Raw genomic sequence first — 21,281 nt, forward strand, 5'->3', positions numbered from 1 at the left:
CTGGTGGTGGTGGTTCTGTGGTAGTAGTAGAGTGTGACCTTCACCGCTTCTCGACTGCTTGTTGACGTTCGTGACGACGTCAAACGCTTGAATAGATGTTATGTTTTAGGAACAGTCGCTGATAGGTATTGGATTTGATCTCGCAGACTCGGATATAGTGAAATTTTATCTAAGTAATGTATTTTCATTATATTCTTTTACTAAGATGGCATACTACAGCGTAATTGAAGAATATTAGATTATATTTGCGGGACGTGTGCAACATTAAAGCTCATCAAAACTTTAAATCGTCATTTTCAGTGGATAAACAATTTACGCATTTCCTGGCTGTTGACGCATCGCAGGGCTGGTAGTGACCATGTTCCAATTTGTTTATTTGTTAATCTCAAATGTCCTAAAGGACTTCACGGAGCCGAGAACCAATACATAATTTTGTAATTACAATAAAGTGATGATGAGGGACATTGTTTATGAGTTCCTCTTACTCTTGTAACGGATCAAGATACCCAGACTGAGGGACACAGTAAGGCACGGCCGTGCAAATTGGAATTCCAATTGGAATTTAGGAGTTAGGAAATAATAGCCCTTCGAAACCTGGAATTATACTCCCACAGAAAATGAATGCTTGCTAGTGTTGTTATTGGATGAAGAAAGGTTGATTGATTTGAAATTGGCCGGTTCGCTCGAATATGGGTGTTCCCGATTTGAGTCGAGTATCGTACTACTCGAAGGTTGATTGGTCGGTTTTGGATTAGGTTTTTCTTTTTAAATTTGAAGGACTCGCCCTGAGTCTCGCCGGGTAAACAATCTTGCTGCTTCACATGCAAGCGACTTCGATCGTCTTGCTTGGCGCTAAAGTGAAGTAAGTTAAAGAAAAATCCAGAATCGGTTCCAATCTCATTTTGATCCGGGACAATATTCCTTGGTGGCGACTTAAGTTTAGCTTCCGCTTTCATTCGTGCCCTCAATTCCATTGCTTCTTCCAATTATGTTTCCGTCAGCAGCACCCGCCGCTTGGCCTCCTCTTTGTCCTTTATCCGCTCCTTTTCGGTATAGTTTCTTTCCCGAACTTGTAGTAATATTCAGCATATTTTTTGCTCTTGAAAATAGGCTGTTGCTGTTTCTCAGCAGTGCTTGCTTCCTCTAAATCACTTTTTCTTCCAAGACCTTAACCGTGTCCTCGTTTGGCGATGGCGATCACTACACCAGCGTATATACTTTATTCCTCATTCCGTTGTTGGTTTTCTTCTTCCGTTGCTTGCTGCCTACGATCCTTCCGCTTGGGGCAGGATGTTCCTTCGTCTTACGATTGTGAAAATGCAGCGAGTTGGGAATCCCCTTTTTTACATCCATATATACTCCGCACACCTGTGTGCATATCGAGGCCCAAGGCAGCTGGAAATTTATCCCGAACCTCACGTTGACGGTTTACTTACTTACTTAAGGGTCCTGTGCACCACCAGCGATGCAAAGGGCCAACGTGAAAGACTTCTATCCTGGGTGGCTGCTCGCTTTTGCGTTGACCTGGGCCCAGGTCAGATTCCTATCGACTTGCTTAATTTCCTTATTGAGGCTCCGCCGCCATGAGCCCTGGGTCTGCCCCTGCTGCGATGTCCTGCCGAATTCCAATCCAGCGCTTGCTTGCAGATTTCGTTTCCGCCCCGTAGAAGTGTGTGGCCGACCCACCTCCACTTTCGCTCTCGAATTTCTGTTGCTATCGGCTTCTGATGACATCGACGATGGAGCTCGGCATTCGAGATCCAGTTGTGAGGCCACCAGGCACGAATTATATATCGCAGGCATCGGTTGATGAAGACCTGCAGCTTTTGAGTGTTCTCCGCTGATACACACCACGTCTCGCTGGCGTATAACAACACAGATTTCACGTGCGAGTTGAAAATTCGGATTTCGGTGCCTTGACTTATCTGGTTGGATCTCAATACGTTTCGGAAACTCGCAAAGGCAACCCTAGCCTTCTTGATTCGTGCACCTATGTCGCTCTTGGTCCCGCCGCCCGACGCTATTTGGCTGCCAAGATATTGGAAATTTTCGACCTTCTCCACTGCTTGCCCCACTACCGTAAAGTTGGAAGGGTTGCCCGTGTTGATATCCAACGATTTGGTCTTGTTGACGTTGATGGTGAGACCCGCCGCGTTCGGCTAGGTCATTGAGCTTACTCTGCATATCAGAGCGCCGTTGTGCTAGTAGAGCAACATCATCAGCCAAATCGAAGTCGTTGAGATGCTCCATGCAGTCTTGTAAGCGGTCACGGTAGTCGACACATTTTCTGTGATAGTTGACTGCTTTTGCCTCCGACACTTGCAAAGCAAGCTATCATAGTACAGTACCAAACTAAAATGTCGTATGACAGGCTCTGTCATACGATACTGTCGCCGAAGACCGTCACGAATGTATGTATTTTAGTTTTTCTTATAATAAGAGCTGCTGATGGTGTGCTTGTGTGAATTCTGAAAATAGCAAGCAATGATGTCCTAGTAATAATATTTCTGTTCAAAAATGGTTTGATTTACACCAAATTGAGGAATTACAACGAATTCACACATGTCATATGATAGCTATTTTGATAATTTTCTTTTAGCTCGAATGTTATTCTACCGCTCGTGTTGTGTGAGAGAGACGACGGTAGAGCATGAGTGTTCGAATACAAACAGACTGTCGCGCACGACAACGAAGCGAGTGTAGTAAAAAACGTCAACTGTTTCAACCCCTGGCTCCATGGTGATAGACTGCCAAAGCAGCCCACGGTTCGGTACACGGTCTATTGCACCTACCATGATCTCGTCGATTACGATGAGAAACAGTAGCGGTGATAGTATACATTCTTGTCTCACACCAGCGACTACCCGGATAGGGTCGGACAAGGCTCCGTTATGCAGAACTCTGTACGTGAAAGCCTCATACTGCGCTTCGATGAGGTTGACGATTTTATCCGGGACTCCCTTGCGTCTCAGGGTGCCCCACAGATTCTCGTGATTGAGACGGTCGAAAGCTTTTTCGTAGTCAATGAATACCAAATAAAGGACTTTTGGAATTCATTGACCTGCTCGAGGATGATGAGGAGCGTGACAATATGGTCCACTCAAGATCTTCCGGCACGGAATCCTGCCTGCTGCCGTCGGAGTGTCGCGTCGATCTTCTCCTGTATCCGATTCAAGATAACTTTGCACAGAACTTTGAGAACAATACACAGTAACATCACCGTAAACCAATGCTAGCTCGCTATCTGGGACTTCTGGTGGCAGGTCGTACACTCTCACGTATTGAACGGTGCCCCCGGCATGCGACATGACTACCTTGCCTGACTTCCCATCGGCATAATGGAACATTCACTGTTCGGCAGCAAACAATTCCACCGCCATGTGATAGATAGCGATCATCTGAATAGGAATCGCCTCCAGCGATTTCACAAAATTCGCACTTTCTGCCATGGATGGTTTCGCCGAACCATGTGCGAAACTGAACCTAATCGTCAGCTTTATTTCAACGGACATGTCCAGTTGTTTGCTTCCAACGGGACAACGGTAAAAGTGAACGAACTCAAACAATGCGCAAGCACTGAAACAATGCGTTGCTATCGAAAAGCAATAAGTTCCAAGGGCATTCTGAGGATAATTTCGTGAAGTTGGTGGGAGAAAATTAGTCCGGAGGAGAAGTCCTTGATTTTTATGGAGAATACTTAGGGGGTGAGGGTGATGCTTAGCAGGTTTACAATTAAATCTGAGAATAACTTCAGAGGAATTCGGAAAATAATTCCAGGGCAGTTTGCCAAACAAATTATGAGGAGAAATCTAAGAAATTTGCGAGGAGAAATGCAAATGAATTCTTAGGAGACTTTCAATGTGAGTAGAATGCCAAGGGAGGGAGTGAGATTCAAAAATAAATCTGAAAGTAATTCAATGTAAATTCTGAGAATCTTTCCAAAGGCTTTCTTACTGATGAGAACTTCATGGTAATTCCGAGGAAAATTCAAGGAAAATTGAATTCAAAGGATAGTTCCAGCGGAATGTTGATGCATATTTCAATGGAATTGCGAGAAGTAATCTAAGTATATTCTGGTGATATTTTCCAGAGAGCAATTTTGAGCTGATTTGAGAATGAATTCAAGAGATAACAGAGCAAATCTCCTAGGGAGTTTTGGGATGAACTCTAAGAGAGTTTTGACTACCCATATGCCACATATGCTCTTATTCTGCACTCCTTGTTGGGTAGAACTAAAATTTATTTGTGTGAGTTCAGGGTAATTTTTTTAAGTAGCTTTGTTAAAAATTCCATGGAAATTTTGAAGAAGATTCCGTGAAAAGTACCAAGGGAATCCGAGGATAATTTCAAGTGTATCACGAAAATAATGTTGAGATAATTGTAAGGAATATTTCAAGTGAATTTTCGGAAGAATTTAGAGGAAAACTCCAAACTAATTCTTAGCAAGATTTTAAGACAATACTGAGGTGAATTGCATAGGAGTTCTAGGGAAAATTCAAGCGCATTAAAAAATGGAAGAAATTTTCAGTGAATTTTTAGATTTTTTTTTTTCAAATTAGTTTAGAATCTTAGGAAGAATTTCATTCATTTTTTGGAGTGTTCTTCAGATAATTTCTGGACTTTTAAAAGACATTTTCAAGCAACTCCTAGAGAGAATCCCAAATTTATTTTAGGAGAATTATGTGAAGGTAAACTATTTCAATGTTCTTAAGCTTAAGTGCAAATAAAATCCTGTAAAGTTTTGAGCGAATTTTCATAGACAAATTTTGAAGACTTCGAATGCAGAACCAAATTAAGAGCCTGGAAAATTTCTGCTGGCTTAGTAATTTCTCATTCAACTTGGTTATCTCTTCGGCCCAATCGCATTTGAATTTATGTTTAATTTAAAGAATTCAGCGAAGCGTTACTACTGATTTTCTAAAATAATTGCATGAGAATTCCGGTAGAACAAAATGCAAATGCTGAGGAGAAATCCAGGTTAATTTTCATCAGAAATCTCCGTTGAATACGGAATTGACTATTCTGAGGTCTTCAGCACTACTTAAAAGTTCCCAAAATGTTCCTGAAGTTAATTGAAGTTCTTTTGTAATTTGAGCAACAAGCCTGATGCTCACAATACTTCTCATCAAATTTTTAAACTTCCCTGATTTTTTTCGTTCTTCCTTAATTTTCCTCAATTTTTCTAACGATCATGAATCTTCTCTCAAATTTTATCAATTCGCTGAAGTTCTCGAAACTTCTTTAAAATGTATCTGATTCCTTCAATGTTTACGGAACTGATCTAAAGGTTCTCTGTTCTTTCCTGAAGTTCTCGAAATTTCTCTGAAGTTTTTGCAGTTCTGATGAAGCTTGTTGTATTGCCCTGAATTTAATTGAACTGTTCTAAAAATATTAAAGCTTCCGTGAATTTCTGAACTTATGTGACGACCTCAATAATTTTCTTAACATTTCTAAAGCTCTTCGAAAAGCTGGGAACTTCCCGCAAATTTTCTGAAACAGAAACTGAACTCCCCCTCTTTTTGGAGCTTACTAAACTTCTTTGAAATGCTCCCGCATTTTGCTAATGTTCATGAAATTTTTTGAAGTTCTCGGATCTTTACTTAAGTTCCATGGACGTTTTTGAAGTTCTCAAAATGTTTCTGAAGATCTCTGCACTTTTGTGAAGCTTTCGAAGTTTTTCTGAATTTTCTGGAACTTCTTTAAGCTCCGCAATTTTCTTGAAATCAAAACGAAATAATTAACATAGTTCTATGATTTTCACTGAAGTTCTTAAGATTTTTCTGAAGTTCATGAAACTACCCTTAACTTCTTCAATAGTCTAGACTTGTCTGATGGTATTAACACTTCCCAAAGAATTTCTGAATGTCCTTAAAGTTCTCTAGACTGTCCTGAATTTATCATTATTTTTTATAAGAACCCGCAATTTTACTGAAATTAATTGAATTGCCTTGAAGTTTCCACAATTTTCCATAAGTTGTATAACACGGAAGTTTACCTTGAACCACTAATTTTCTCTGGACTTATCTGGACATCCCTGAAGTTTGCTATGCTTACCTGAAATTCTCCAAGTTTGTTCAATGTTCCGGCAGATTTTAAGATATATATTCATAATTCCCTGACGCTTCTGAAGATCTAACGAGTTCTCGGAATATCCCATAACTCCACGGAACTCCTTGTAAGTCGCTACAAATTTCCTTAAGCTAATGGGAGTGTTCTAAAGTTTTATGATCGTCCTCGCGAAGTACTCGGTACTTTGCTGAAAATAATGCAACAATCTAAAAATATTTAAATTTCTTAGAAGTTCTCTGGAATTTCTTGAAGATATCGATGCTTGCTAAAAGTTCTCGCATTTTTTTAAATTAATGAAACTTCGTTATAAATTTTCGCAATTTGTTTGATGTTCCTGAAATTACCATGATACAACACCCTTTAAATATCAAATACCCAACAATGTGGGTACTTTTGGAACGAGGATGACGTTTAGATGTCAAAATTTGATCGTGGCCATCAGTTTTTGAAAAATAAACTGTCCAATCCTAGAATATGGGTATGTTCAGAACGGGGAAGATGTGTAGAGGTCGAAAATCTATGTCCGTCGCCAATTTGGAACTCAAGATGGCGCCTATGGGTATTAGAAAAAAACTCAAATAACACCATACAATACTGGTATGTTCAGAACGAGAACGACGTGTAGAGTTCGAAAATCGTTGTTGGACACCATTTTTGAATCCAAGAAGACGGCCATCGGTTTTACAAAAAAAAACTGTCTAATACCCTACAATATGGGTGTTATCGGAACGGAGCAGTGATGCAAAATATCATGACACTCACTCGACACTCGTCAACGCATCAACCGACTATCGCTAACGGCGCCGGTGGTGTAGTGGTAAGCGTGATTACCTCTCACCCCAACAGGCCTGGGTTCAATCCCAGTCGGCGCCGCCGGGATGTTCTGAGGCATAACATCTCTGATCACGCCTTCCTTCGGATGGGAAGTAAAGCCGTTGGTCCCCGGTTCATGAGTTGATGGGTCGATAGGTAGGGTCCAGGTGTGGGAGCTGCCTTCCTGGCACGTCGGTAGCATTGGTGCTCAGCACGGAAAACAAGATCGACGGAAAAAAAACAAACCAAAGGAAAAAAAACCGACTATCGCTGACAGAACGTTTTGTCACGCAGTGAGAGGTAGAGTCATGGCGATGATGAGAAAAAGCGAAACGACAGAAGAAAATGAAAACAATGCCTACGCATTCCAAGTTCATCTCGGCACGCGCGACTGTGTGAGTTACAAACAAAGCTGGCAAATTAAACGGCAGCTGTTGGGCTCACTCACCAACACACTCACATAAGCCAGCAAAGCATCAACTGCTTCAAAACGAGCACAGATGAGTGTCGTGATTGTCGGGAATGACCAGATCGGTGATGGATCACCACCAAAGACGACATTCACCAGTTGCTTTTGACTTCTTTCGTCAACTTGATGGATGGTCATGGAGAGTGCTTCGACAAGCACATTGATAGAGAATGTACCAAGCGTTACCAACATCAGCTGTTTGACGATCGGGATTGTGATAGGTCGCAACTCTGGAATGGAGACAACGTGTAGTAATCGAATATAAATGTCTGTCACTCTTTTGGAATCTACGATGGAGGCAAATACCCTGGAGCACTAGGACTTCGTTATTTTGAAAGGATTTTATTGATTAGAAAATGACGGCGTTATCACCCATATCATATGATATTTGACAGTTTTTTTTTTAATAAAACCGATAACCGTCATCTTGAGTTCTATATTGGCGATATAGATTTTCTACCTCTACACGTCGTCCCCGTTCTGTGCATACTCATATTCTAGGATTTGACTGTTTATTTTTCAAAAACCGATGGTCACATATTGTTGGATATTTGACAGTTTTTCTATAACCAATGGCCACCATCTTGGATTCCAAAATGGTTTCCTACATCGATTTTCAGACGCTACACGTCTTAAAGTTAGTAAATGCGTAGAAATATTTCTGATCGATTGGAATTGGTCCAGGGGCAGCTGAGTTATTAACGTTCAAAATCTTTCATAATTTTGTTACATGTTACATTTTCGATTTTCACAAAGTGTACCCGCATATGGAAATCACAGACGTAGTCCTTCGTCAAAACCCAAGAATTTATGATTTTTAAGATTCTTGGACCAGACAAGATTTTTTGTTTCGATAAGATTTTAGATTCTAGAATGAATGCGAGGGATAACAGCAAGGTATTTCAGAGAAAATTAAACGCAGGGTTTAAAAAATCTCTCAGAGATTTTAGACTTTCACTCCAAATCACTTGTGTGAGTTCAGATTCAGAATAGAATTTTAAAGTAACCCTGTAGGAAAATTCCAAGTCGATTGTAAAGATTCCAGGATCCGTGAAAAATACTAAGGAAATCGAATTTTGAGGGTAGAATTCCAAATGAATTCTGAGAATAATGTTAAGGGAATTCTATGTGACGAACTTCTATAGAATTTCAAGGGCAAAACTTTAGAAGAATTTAGAGAAGAACTCCAAGATGATTTCACAATTCAAAATTTCAAGACAATTGTGAGGTGAATTGCTTGAGAATTCTAAAGAGAATGCAAGTGAATTTTAAGTAGAATTATGGAATGAAGCTTCGAAGAAAATCTAAGGATGAATTTCATGCTTTTTTGGATTGATCTCCAGATAATTTCTAGACTGTTGTAAATACAGCACATACTCCCAGAGAGAATCTAAAACTTATTTTAGACGAATTCTGAAAGAATCTCTATGAAGGGAAATGACTCAAAAAAATGCTTGAGAATATTCTAATATAATAAAGGGTTTTGAGTAAATTTTCAAGGTAGTTAAGGAAGGGCTTTCGTCAGAACGCTAGCTAGCTTCGAATCCTTCCAATCAATTCATGGCGTTGACATTGAATAACTGAATCCTAATTTTCAACCAATGTTATACTAAACATCTGATTATTGGAAACCAAACGTTTGGTTTGAGAAAAGTCACAGTATTCTATAGATAGGAAAGGAAGGTGCATAATGCGCATACGGGGTGAATTGAGAACCCTTTTCCTCAATAAACAGATACCATATTCTACATATATTTTGCATGATACTACGAACGCGCAGTAAAGTACATAATGGTGATGCATGAAAATTGGAGAGCAAAAGGGTGCTTAAATCCTCACTTAAATCACCCCATATGATCGATATACCACTTTTCCCCTATTTCGCTGATACATAAACCAACATGTTGTTCAATATTGAACGTATCGTCTTCTGATAAGGAAAACACGACTGCCTGTTGTGATATCATCAAATGCAACTTTCACTCTCTTCTTTGCTTCCGAGACCTAATTTAAAACTTACGATGAAGCTACTGAAAGAAGTTAACGTATTCTTTGGAAATTGTTTTTCTCACAACATTCATGGCCGAGATGTTGACGTAGGATTACGTCTTTCGGCAACATATTGGGGGTGCAATTTCAAAAAACCAAAATCGACCGCGTTGTGAAAAGTGGTCAGGTTTTGACCACTTATAACTCTATCAATAGCGGATGGATTTTAATTCTAAACAAGCCAATCGATTGGAATTTTTTTTATCAATTTTCAATAGGTCACTATTGAAAATCACTCAAATTTCCAATTGTTGCAATGGTGATCAAAATTATCACCAATTGCCTGCAAAAAGGGCTTTCCCTAACACAGATTTCCAAATCGAATTCCATCCGGTCCCGCCAAACGGTGCTTATTCAATCACCGTGTGGTGTCCGGTCGGTCGTCAGTTCTCCAGTAAACAAAGAAAGGCTGCCCGCAAGAAGGAGGAAGTAGCCGCACCGCTACTGATTGGATTCAGTTGCTCGTCGTGAGCCGCTGTAGGCCATCTGCGCCAAGCGCGTCACCCTCGTTTCAAACAACATACAGCTCGCCAGCCTCATATGTGTTGAACACCCTAATAGTCCAACATTACGGAACGGATTCGAAACTCATATGTCATTAGCCAAATACATCCGTAGACCATAGGTCCACCATTGTATAATTGGCAATGCACCCGTGTACTGAATGGGAATTGTGGGTTCGAATCCCACCGGTGCCCTTAGATTTTTTCGCAAATTTTCTCACACGCACGTCTCTTGCCGATGATATGTGCTAACCTCTCAGTATCTTCTAACTGTCGCATATAACAAATAAAAATTGACTTTCAGTCGCTAACCTAAGTCCAACATTACTCAACCATCACGACAAAACGGTTCTTTTCAGAACCACCATAAATTATTGTTGTTTAAGAATTAATTTTCATTGAACGTTCGCTCGCCTTGCTGCCAGCCACATCACCCCCAAAGCTCTCTGATAATGTACCCAGCAACCAAACGTTTGTTGTCAAAAATTGTGACCTGTTGTCAAAATTCCGTGCGTTTTGTGCACGAATATGCGTGATTATGTCATCAGAAAACGAGCCATTTCCGTGTTGGGAGAAAGTGGTTTCCCTGACACAGTCACCGAATATTGATACCGAGCAGGATCCTACGTCAAATGTACGGTCGGGTCTTGGATACAACCTCTTACTTTTTTATTTAATAATTTCCAAGAGAAGCCCTCCAGAAATCCAGAAAATTAACGTGGGGAACTTGTTTATATTTCGTCATATGTTGCTTGTTTAATATTCATATCTGATTGCAATTTAGGAACCAACTATAATAGGCTATGTACTCGTATTTTTATGGGGTTCTGAATTTGGCCTGTATTTTAAATCAATATCATGAAGAATGCACGAGAAGTTCACTGAACACCTTAACGTAGTGTACGTCAACCATGCGGTCGTGTCTTGTACACAACCCTACCAATTTTTAATCAAGACATCGTACATTGCTTTCTTGAGACTGTGGAACTTCAAGATCTAAACTGTAGGATGATTCGGAGAACTTGTAATACCGTGGTTCTTCTGCTCAGGTCTGTTGTATCTGAGCCTTAAAGTTGTATCTGTATCTTGAAAAAGCATACACAGTACTGACCCGATTTTGTCAGTCCCTCTGCGCATCAGATTTAAATTTTTCAATAATTTCACATAACCGTTATTGCAAATCTTTCTCATGCATCTTCAAGATGGATGTTTAAGAAAAACTTTGGTGCAATAAGATCACTAAAAAAGCGCTTGGGTTTCGTAGAACATTAGAAAAGATTTTCAAAAAGGGGTCAGACAAAATCGAGTCCTTACTGTATCACTTTTTCAAGATACAGATACAACTTTAAGGCTCGATATTTGAAGAAAATTCTTTGATACTCATGAACCCAACGATTCCAAAACTGGTCCAACAGCTACAGTTGGAATATGGTAGGGCTTAGATCTAATTTTGGGATTACTAAGCACAACCCGCCCTAGCTATCTGCGTTGTTTTTTTTTTATTCTCCCGGACCAGAAATTTGTGGTATTGCGAGTGATAAATTTAACTTCAATTTATGATGTTGATTTGTTCGCAACTATTTTTGAAAATAATTAAGTGTTTTCGATCGAAAGTGTTCCAAATGTGCTTTTGAACGTGTTTCACAGTTGGGGATGGTGAAATTCGTGCATTCGCGGTTGATTTTCAGTGGAAATTCCGTATCACAAAATGCCCACCGATTCCTTTTTTTCCGTTCGACGACGACCGGTGTGCTTTCGCGAGAGTGACGTTTATTGGATCCGTTTCTTTGAACGGCTGTGTTTTTTTTGTAACCAGCGGTTGTAAGTGTGCCTGCGAATTGCATTGCCTCCTGGGAGGCCGGTTCACCGTGTTCGGATGTCACGCTTTCATCGTGTAGTTCTATCGAGAGTCTTTCAGAGACGATAGTTTTTGTTTAACTGCAGAAGGATATAAATCGTCCTCTAATCTATGAGAGCTCTTCAAAATCGCCGTGAAGTCATGGATTCCTTTGCAACATATCGGGTGAGATCTTTTTTTTTTTAATTGTTCTCTTACAATCATTCCATTATTATATATGACGCATTATATGCTGGGTATGGAACGGTTTAACCAGGGCACCCGATTGTAGCGATTTGGATGGGGAGAGTGGAATTGCCAACTTTCTGTCGTTAACAGATCGTGAATTGAAGACGGACTCTTATTCCCCACTCATTGCGACATCCCCTAGTGCGATGGCTTGTACATTACCGGGTTGTAGGATTTAATTGTTGGAAGAAGATTATCTTTGATCCCGCGGACTAAGCGTCTCTGCTTACAGGTTCGCCCTCTGTTTTTGGCCCTTCATACAATGGTAAATTGAATACAATCAGGTGTTGTACTTGATCAAGTCGTACGAGGTGGACAGTCCACTGACTAATGGTTGTGCCTGCCACAATGAGTGGTTTCCTTTACATACATACATACTAAGCACAACCCGCCCTTTACCTATATTTTTCGAATGGATTTTTATTTCACAAATGGAATTTTTTCACTACAGATTGGCTTATAAATTTATTAACGTACCGTAAGATTTGCTAAAGATAAACAAATTGTTGAGATATTGTTTAAAATCTAACACTGCTTCTTGACCCCAAACTTGGCCTACGGATTCTAAATTAAGCCTAATGCATCGAAACGCCATTCAAACGCAATTGAATTCACTTCGGCCTATCGGATGAAGATGAAAATTGATTCGGTCGGAGCGCTTCTTTTGTTTTTGAGAAAAAATGGCTGTAAACATTCATATCACGCGTTCTCATTGACTTCGTTCGGTAGCATTTGAACTAAAGTATCGTTCCAAACGCATGATTAACTTCTTAACTCCGAAACAATTGATTTATTTGATCGATAGGCCCAAAATGGGCGATTATGCTGAAGTAGTGCTTTACCCTACCGCCTTTTCACATCGTGGCTCTCTGGTCGGTTTGTTTATCTGGCTGTCAAATACAAACAATCGTCGCCTACCTCGCATAACTGGTTCCACACGTAAACAAGCCATTAGAAACCTACAGGGTTTGTTTACGTTTGGAACCAATTTCATTCATTTCATACAAGAATGATCAGTAGGTTGATTTGACAGCACGTCCCCCCTCCCCTCCAGGTTTATCCAACTAGTGCTCATCCTCGTAAACGCTTCGGCCTCGTAAGTGGCCTTGAGTTCACCATTGGCTCCGCCTCGATCAACAGCGCACACCATAAAAAAAAACTATCAACCTGCTAAGTGAATTGATCGACTTCCTTTCCAAACTCTGCCCGTCACCCTCTAATAGTGTATATGTCTTTATCGCCTCAAGTGAATGCGAATAAAAAAATATAAACACTCGCGGTCACATGTTTCCGTGTGGCAGCCGCAAGCAAGTAGCCGAAGCTCTCTCTACTGTAAAGCTCCGGCTCTGGGGGGCTATCGTAGTTGGGGACGACGCGAGAAGGGGTTGTTTATTTATTTCTATACACCTCCTTTCATGCTCCCATACTCGGTCGTAGGACCGGCAGCGAAAAAGGGGGCTCGGCCGCGTAGCTCGACTTGTTAGCGATAATTCTCGCGACCATGACTGCCATATTGACAAACAAGCTGAACTCGTGAGGGCCAAACAAAAAAAAAATCGTCCATCGGTGGTGGCGCGCGGTGAGTCCGCGAGAACGTTTCAAATTCGTTCTAATCACTTGATCTTGAGTTTGTACGAAACGAGTTCGACGAGGTCTAGAATCTTGCGTTGGCTTGGCACACTGCAACCGAGCGCCGTAATTAGACCTACTTAGGTCGGGAAGGTCGTAGAAATTTATCGCAAGATTATTTTTCCACTTGAAAATGCAAACGAAGCCGCCCCCTCCGAACGTCTTTGTGTTGTTTGGTCTTCTATGACAACGACGACGACGACGACGACGACGGAATGCTTTATTGATCCACTGAAGGACAAACCAGTGCGAAAAGCGCAAACAAATCACCGAGATTATTATGACTCGTCGTCGCATTCCGTTCGCGTTGGCAAACTTGTTTACGTTCTTAGATACATGGTATAGTGGACAGGTCGTCCTCGAAGTTTTACGATTAGCTGTTTTGTTTACCAACTGCCGATTCTAATGCTGTTGTTATTACCTCTTGCCGATAGTGTTGAGCGTTTAACCCACCCAACAACGCTGCTGTGCGTTTCGAGTGTGTAATGGTTATAAGCTAATAACTCATTTCAAACATAAGCAGGCGGCAAGGTTGCATATTCGCTTTTCGCATAAAAACATGTTTTTCGGAATAATTAAATCAAAAGATGCTATGATGACTGACTTTGGTAATTTTTGACGAATTTTCATTTTAATTCATGAGTTTTGAGGCTACACCGACAATACTCGATTATTTAAACGATCCTGACAGTGTTTTGAAATGAGGGTTGAAGTTTTACCAAACGTTCTGCTGTTGAAAGCTCGGTAATAAATTACCGCTGTCGTTAATAATTGCTAAATATGTATTAGACACAAGTGAGTGAGTGAGTATCACCATCGCTCTTTAACATCTACTAATTTCATAATTCCGAAAAACTTCTTTTTTTCAATCTAAACTGAGTATTTGCAACCTTGGCGTTGGGAAAAATGATTCTCTGCTTCATTCCCAAACGAGCAGCCTTCTTCTCCCCATTATTGTAAATAAACAAGTAAACAGCAAACGGAAAACAAAGCTAATCGCCCTGTACGTTCTTGTGGTGAGGTTTGTAGCCGCAATAGCACGTGGTTTGCACAGTTTCCTGATTCCGCGTGGCGCCAAAATGTGCTCTGTTTTGCGGCATCCGTCGAACGACGACCGCGTGGTCCAGCTGAGTAGCTTCAAACCAAACCTTGCTGCCTAAAAGTTTCCACTCGATGAGTGGCAACAATTTTATTTTAATATTTAGTTTGCTTTTTCCCCTGACCACCAAAACCACCCACCTCCCCCCACCCATGTGCTTTGTTAGCACTTGATAAGTCAATACGATACGAGCTATCGGCAACATGTGGAATTTTTAATCGCCTTGTGAATGCTCTTTTGCTGTTGATTCGTACAATAGTATTGTTTGATGAGAGATCGAAACAGATCGCAACTGGACCTGTGCGCCGCCGTCGACGTTTTTGAGTCGACGCGCCACCGTGATGATTTTTGATACGCCGGCAATGCAAGGGGCACGGTGGCTATAGAACAACCGTTTTTGCTTACTTGCATCACTCGATTTGTTTTTTTCTTCTTCTTGTATTCCTAAATCATCACTTTCTAAAAGTATTGGTACAATTCGTTGTTAGCGTTTGTCACCCCCTGCGCTTTGGTCAGATATCGTATAGGGCGTCGTTGTACCAATTTGGTCGTGGCTAGTAATCCTATATACAGAGATTCGCGGAAATATCATCAGACGATTTGGCAACGTGATTCGTTTTGTTCACATAAGCTGCCAACCAGTCTTGTAAGCGGTCACGGTAGTCGACACATTTTCTGTGATAATTGACTGCCTTTGCCTCCGAACCTTGCAAAACAAGCTATCATAGTACAGTACCAAACTAAAATGTCATATGACAGGCTCTGTCATACGACACGGTCGCCGAAGACCGTCACGTATGTATGTATTTTAGTTTTTCTCATATTGTACTTGTGTGAATTCTGAAAATAGCAAGTAATGATGTCCTAGTAATAATATTTCTGATTAGAAATGGTTTGATTTACACCAAATTAAGGAATTACAACGAAATCACACATGTCATATGATAGCTATTTTGATAATTTTCTTTTAGCTCGAATGTTATTCTACCGCTCGTGTTGCGTGAGAGAGACGACCGTAGAGCATGAGTGTTCGAATACAAACAGACTGTCGCGCACGACAAAGAAGCGAGTGTAGTAAAAAACGTCAACTGTTTCAACCCCTGCTGCCAACACTTGCCACAGAGCAAAATGTTCCAGCTTTGTGCGTGAATTTACCGTTGTCTACGGTATGAGTTTGTTTGTTTACGTTATTTGAATTCTTAGTGAAATGGTGAACCGCATCGAAGTGCAAAAATGTGAGCTTTTTTTCCGGTTTCCGAAAAACACTGAACTTCGCCAAAAATGGCGGAGTTTTGCGGACTACCATCAGATTTTTCCCTAGAGGATCCTATGCATTTGTGCAGTGTATGTTACAATGATAATTATTGGGTGGTATCTATTTACTTAAAACTTAAAGCTTCTTTCAGTACCACTTCAAACACGAACTTGTATTTTGCTAAAGAATTAAGATATATTGCTGGAAAAACACAGGAATATAGAGTTTAGTGTTATTACGCACTTCACACCAAACTGGACAAATAAGTGTGTTTTCTCTCTACGCATTTTACTGTTATAATGTTTTTCAAATTTATAAACGTTTTGTTTGAACTTATTTCACCCCGATTACAATACTTTTCAACCCAACAAGAAATCCTCTGAATATTTTCTAATCAGAATGCTTTTGTAAACAATGACTTTTTTCGATGATTTCTAGAAAGCTAAGCCTCGCAAACGCAAATCAACAACACCATCGGGTAGGGGAAGACTTACCCTACCCGACGGTTATGTTGATTTGTGTGGGCGTGTCTTGAGTTCCTAGAAATAATCGATAGAAATCATTGTTTACAAAGGCTGTTAGGCCCTAATTACAGCTCTATCTAGATATATAGGATTACTAAAAGCAACCGGTTTAAAAGCAAAACAGTTTCTACGACTACCATTACAAACTCGCTCTGTAACATGGCTCGATCAGAGTGGTAGAAGGATAATGATATATTGTTTGCCTGCTTTGTTGCAATATACACGGATGAGGACATAGCTTGATCTGAATCGAGAAAAGACATAACAAAAAAAATCCCATTAACACACGTGTATCATCTTCGGCTTTACTTAGTGAAGCAGTTTGCCAACAATTTGCTCGTTTCCTTCTACCAACCCGAGTGAGCTGTGTTGCACGGGCTGCTTGTCGTGAAAAAAAGGAAGAAGATTATATCATTATTGCTTTCCACTACTGGCATAGCGTTATCATTCGGTTCGTTGATCGCTTGTCATTTTGTCATTTGGAGATATTTTTTATTCCTTGTTCGCTAACAAAGGAGTGGAGTCGAAGTGATTTTCTTGGTGTTTTATTTTGTTCACCAAGAGATTTGACCTCTAGTTTATATTAATTTTGTGTATTCGATTAGTGAAATTGTGAAATTCCACGAAAAGCACAAGTGAGTAAATGCAGTGATGGTGTTTTACCCAGAAAATATACAATGTAAAATCATGAAATACTTGCTTTAAATTTCGGATGGCTTGTGTGTATAATCATGATGATGATTGAATAATATTTCAAAAACAAGAAGAATCCAACGGTTTCTTGAGCCTTAATGAGTAAATGTAAGTAATTAAAGTAGTAAATCTATCATCCAGGCCACTATTGTAGAAAATTGTTAATAACAGAAATTGGAGGAACGATTCAGAAAAGTAATAAGTATATTTAGACCAATGAACGTCTGATCCGGTTCGGAAGACATTGTTAACTACTTTGGAGGATTTCATTTCATTGTAATAGCTTCTTGTAACCGATAATGAACAATCGTCGGTCGTAGCTTGTTGTGATGTAAGGGGCACGGTGGCCTTAGAGCAACCGTTTTTGCTTACTGAGCAGAAGATCGTGGGTTAGAACCCAAGCTCCTTTACATTACTTTAAAAAGGCTTTAAAAGATTTCATCACTTCCCAATGTGAATCCAGATCTAACTTACCCTTCCCACTAACAAAAACGTCCTTCCCTGACAACTGTTGAGATGCAGAGGTCTCTAGTAACAACGGTTGTTGAAATAACAATCCTTTCGCTCCCCGATGACCGTAAGGATGTGGCCGGCGCCGTTATTGACCTCAAAAATAAAGATTCTCCGGATTTTGTACACTGAGAATGCATTGCTAGTCCCATTCATATTTGCTTTGTGCAAATTTCGCTAAATCTGGTCGATCACGGAGTAACTACTATTGTATGGTCGTCAATGCTCATGCTCATGCTCATCAAAATCTCTATCAGAGATATCTATTTTTTTTAGTTAAAAAATCTTGAAAACATATGGGCTTAAGATCTCAAAACTATTTTTATTTTTTCATGCAGAATGTTAAGAATTGTGCATAGATATATAGATATATATATATATATATATATATATCAAGACCAACAACTGAAATGGCCTCAACTCCATTTTGTAAACAAACCTTGTAAGGCAATTTTCTCACAAACCGAAACCTACATTCGCAAACCAAAACCACTATCGGGTAGAGGATAAATTCCCCTGTCTGTTCATTTTGTTGGTTTCGTTTGGCGGACTTCGGTTCGCGAGAAAATGGCCTTACAAGGTTTGTTTACAAAATGGAGTTGAGGCCTTTTCTATTGTTGATCTTGATATATTTAACATTTTTCTACATCCTAAATGTATGCAGTTTATTCTGTGTGTTTTTTACCATGATTCAAAGCGAGAATTTTAGAAAATTAGCTAATGTCGAAGTTTCCGATTGCTGCAATCAAACTGCCCGACGGAGAACAGGTGTCGAATGGTGCACCCCAGTTGAAAGTTCGGCTGCCTGCCATCCAGATTCAGCCATTCAATGGTGAACGTAAACAGTGGATGACGTTTAAGGACCTCTACATGTCAACAATCCACAATCGGGCTGACATTACAGATGCGCTGAAAATGCAATACCCCTTTTCTTATCCGGATGGAGACGCCAAACGCTTAGTCAACAAGTTCCCTATCTCGGGTGTGAATTACGATAAAGCGTGGGCGACACTGGTCAACCACTACGATAAAAAGCGTTTCACAGTGTTCTCGTTGGTTCACGAATTCATGGCCCAACCGGCCGTAACTCCAGCATCGCCGCAGTCGTTGAGCAGACTAGTTACAACATCGGACGAGATTGTGCAACAGCTGGATGCTTTGGGGCAGGAGTTCAAAAGCCGAGATCCGTGGTTAATCCATCTCATCCTGGAGAAGCTGGACAAGGACACACGAGCCAGTTGGTCTCAAAAAGTAGTGGAGATTGAGAACCCAACATTCGAGGAACTGCTGGCGTTTCTCAAAAAGCGCTGTGAGGTGATCGAAACTTGTTCTGCGTTCGTGAAGAAACCAGTGAATGAACCGAAGAAGGAAGTACAAAGATCGGTGCCAATCTCGACGAAGCTGAAGACGCTGTATACTTCAACAACGGATAAAAAGTGCGCGAAGTGCTCCAGTGAGCACAATACGTATCAGTGTGAAGAATTCAAAAATATGAGTGTGAAGGACAGACGTGAACTAGTGCAAAATGCCAAACTGTGTTTCAATTGCTTACGGCCATTCCATTCGGTGAAGTCGTGTACGTCGAAGTCTGTGTGCCACAACTCCGACTGCAAGCAACGGCACCATACGCTGCTGTGTCCTGTGGTGAAGAAGGCTGAACAACCGGAAGCAGAACAACAAGAAGATTCGGCGGTGGCCCTGCAAAGGAAGAAAGTGCCATTGTCTCACTGGCGGCGGAAGTTCAGGAGAACAAGCAAAAATCTATCCCGTTGCTGCCAACGGCTGTTGTCAAGGTGCAAAAGGTGGACGGCGATTTTATGACAGCGAGAGTTCTCATCGATTCCGGTTCTCAAGCGTCGTTGGTGACAGAATCCTGTGTCGGGAAATTGCAACTACCACGACGGAACGGCAAGCTAGTAGTCAACGGTCTGGGTCAACAAGAGGTCGGAACGACACGCGGTGTGGTGACATTGCTCCTTGCATCTCGGTTCAAGGACACCCTAGTCTTGAGCATTGAGGCCTACGTTCTTGGCAAACTCACTACCACAATACCGTCTCAGCCGTTCGATGTGGATAACATGAAGCTTCTAAATCAACTGGACGGGTTGGCGGATCCGGAATTCAATCAACCAGGCGTGATAGACATCATTCTGGGAGCAGACGTTTTTCTTGCACTCTTGGAGGGAGATCAAGTCAAAAACGAGAGCGGTCAAACAGTGGCCCAACGGACGATTTTCAACAGGCCGCTACGACGCTGCAGCTGTCATTCAATGCAACCACGCAATTCTCAGCCTGCACGTCGAAATGGATTTGAACCGCACCTTGCAGCATTTTTGGGAACAGGAGGAAATGTTCAAGCCACCATCGCTTACTCCTTCTGAGCAACTGGTTACTGATTATTTCAGTTCAACCCTGACACGAGATGATACTGGACGCTTCATTGTCAGACTACCCTTTGATAATTCGAAGCCAGCGCTTGACGATTCTCTCGCTGTGGCCACGAAACGACTCACATGTATCGAAAGGCGATTTCATCTGGATCCAGAGTTCAAGAATCAATACACTAACTTCATGCGTGAATATTTGGAGCTCGGACATATGGAGGAGGTTCCGGTAGCCGAAGTTCAGAAGGTTAGCGGTGAGTGCTACTATTTGCCGCACCACGCCGTAATCAAGGAAGACAGCTCAACAACAAAACTGCGCGTTGTTTTTGACGCGTCTTGTGTTTCATCATCTAGAGTTTCGCTCAATGACAGATTGTTGGCCGGACCAAACAATAACGCTGATATCTTCACAGTTTCGTTGCGGTTCCGTTCACATCGTGTGGCTTTCCGTGCGGATGTTGCCAAATTCTACCGTCAAGTACTGGTACATCCAGCGGACCGTGACTATCTTCGTATCGTCTTCCGTGAAGAACCCGATCAGCCGTTGAAGCACTATCGCCTTTGTACAGTGACGTACGGAACGAAAACAGCCCCGTATTTGGCAATCGAGGCCATGAGAGAATCAGCTAAGCCGTACGAAGCCGTTTATCCGGAAGCAGTGGAGCGGATCAAGCTTGACTTTTACGTCGACGACTTCCAGTCCGGAGATGACGACGAGGAACAAGCAATCCGCCTGAAGCAGCAGGTGGTCGAAATCTTATCTTCAGCCGGGTTTGAACTAAGGAAGTGGTCGTCTAATTGTGAGAATCTTTTATCCAACCACTCTTCGGACGAAGCACAACCCGTACATATGAAGCTTTCGGATTACAACGAGGCAGTGAAGGCACTGGGCATCCTGTGGCATCCGTCTCCAGATGAATATGGATTCAAGGTTAGTTTTTCCCCGCACAGTGTCAACACTAAGCGCCAGATGATATCAGATTCGTCCAGATTATTCGACCCGTTCGGATGGTTGGCTCCTGTAATAGTCAAAATCAAAATTCTCTATCAACACCTCTGGCTTTTCGACATCGCCTGGGACGACCCGTTGCCGTCAGCCGTCGAGCAAAAATGACAAGCAGTGAAGCAAAATCTTCATCTACTCGAGTCCATCCGAATTCCACGGTGCATTTTTCCAAGCCGGGACCGTGTGCAGCTT

At 41.3% G+C, this 21,281-nt stretch overlaps 1 protein-coding gene across 1 annotated transcript in view; it reads left to right on the forward strand.

Moving 5' to 3' along the window:
* Nucleotides 1–21,281, forward strand: part of LOC135707496 (ras guanine nucleotide exchange factor V) — an 82,051-nt gene that overhangs the window by 47,635 nt on the left and 13,135 nt on the right. The window lies entirely within an intron of this gene.

The sequence above is a fragment of the Ochlerotatus camptorhynchus genome, unplaced genomic scaffold, assembly GCF_037179485.1.
Source record: "Ochlerotatus camptorhynchus isolate MF236.1 unplaced genomic scaffold, CSIRO-AGI_Acam_v1.1 ptg000313l, whole genome shotgun sequence".
In the NCBI taxonomy this organism is placed as follows: domain Eukaryota; kingdom Metazoa; phylum Arthropoda; class Insecta; order Diptera; family Culicidae; genus Ochlerotatus; species Ochlerotatus camptorhynchus.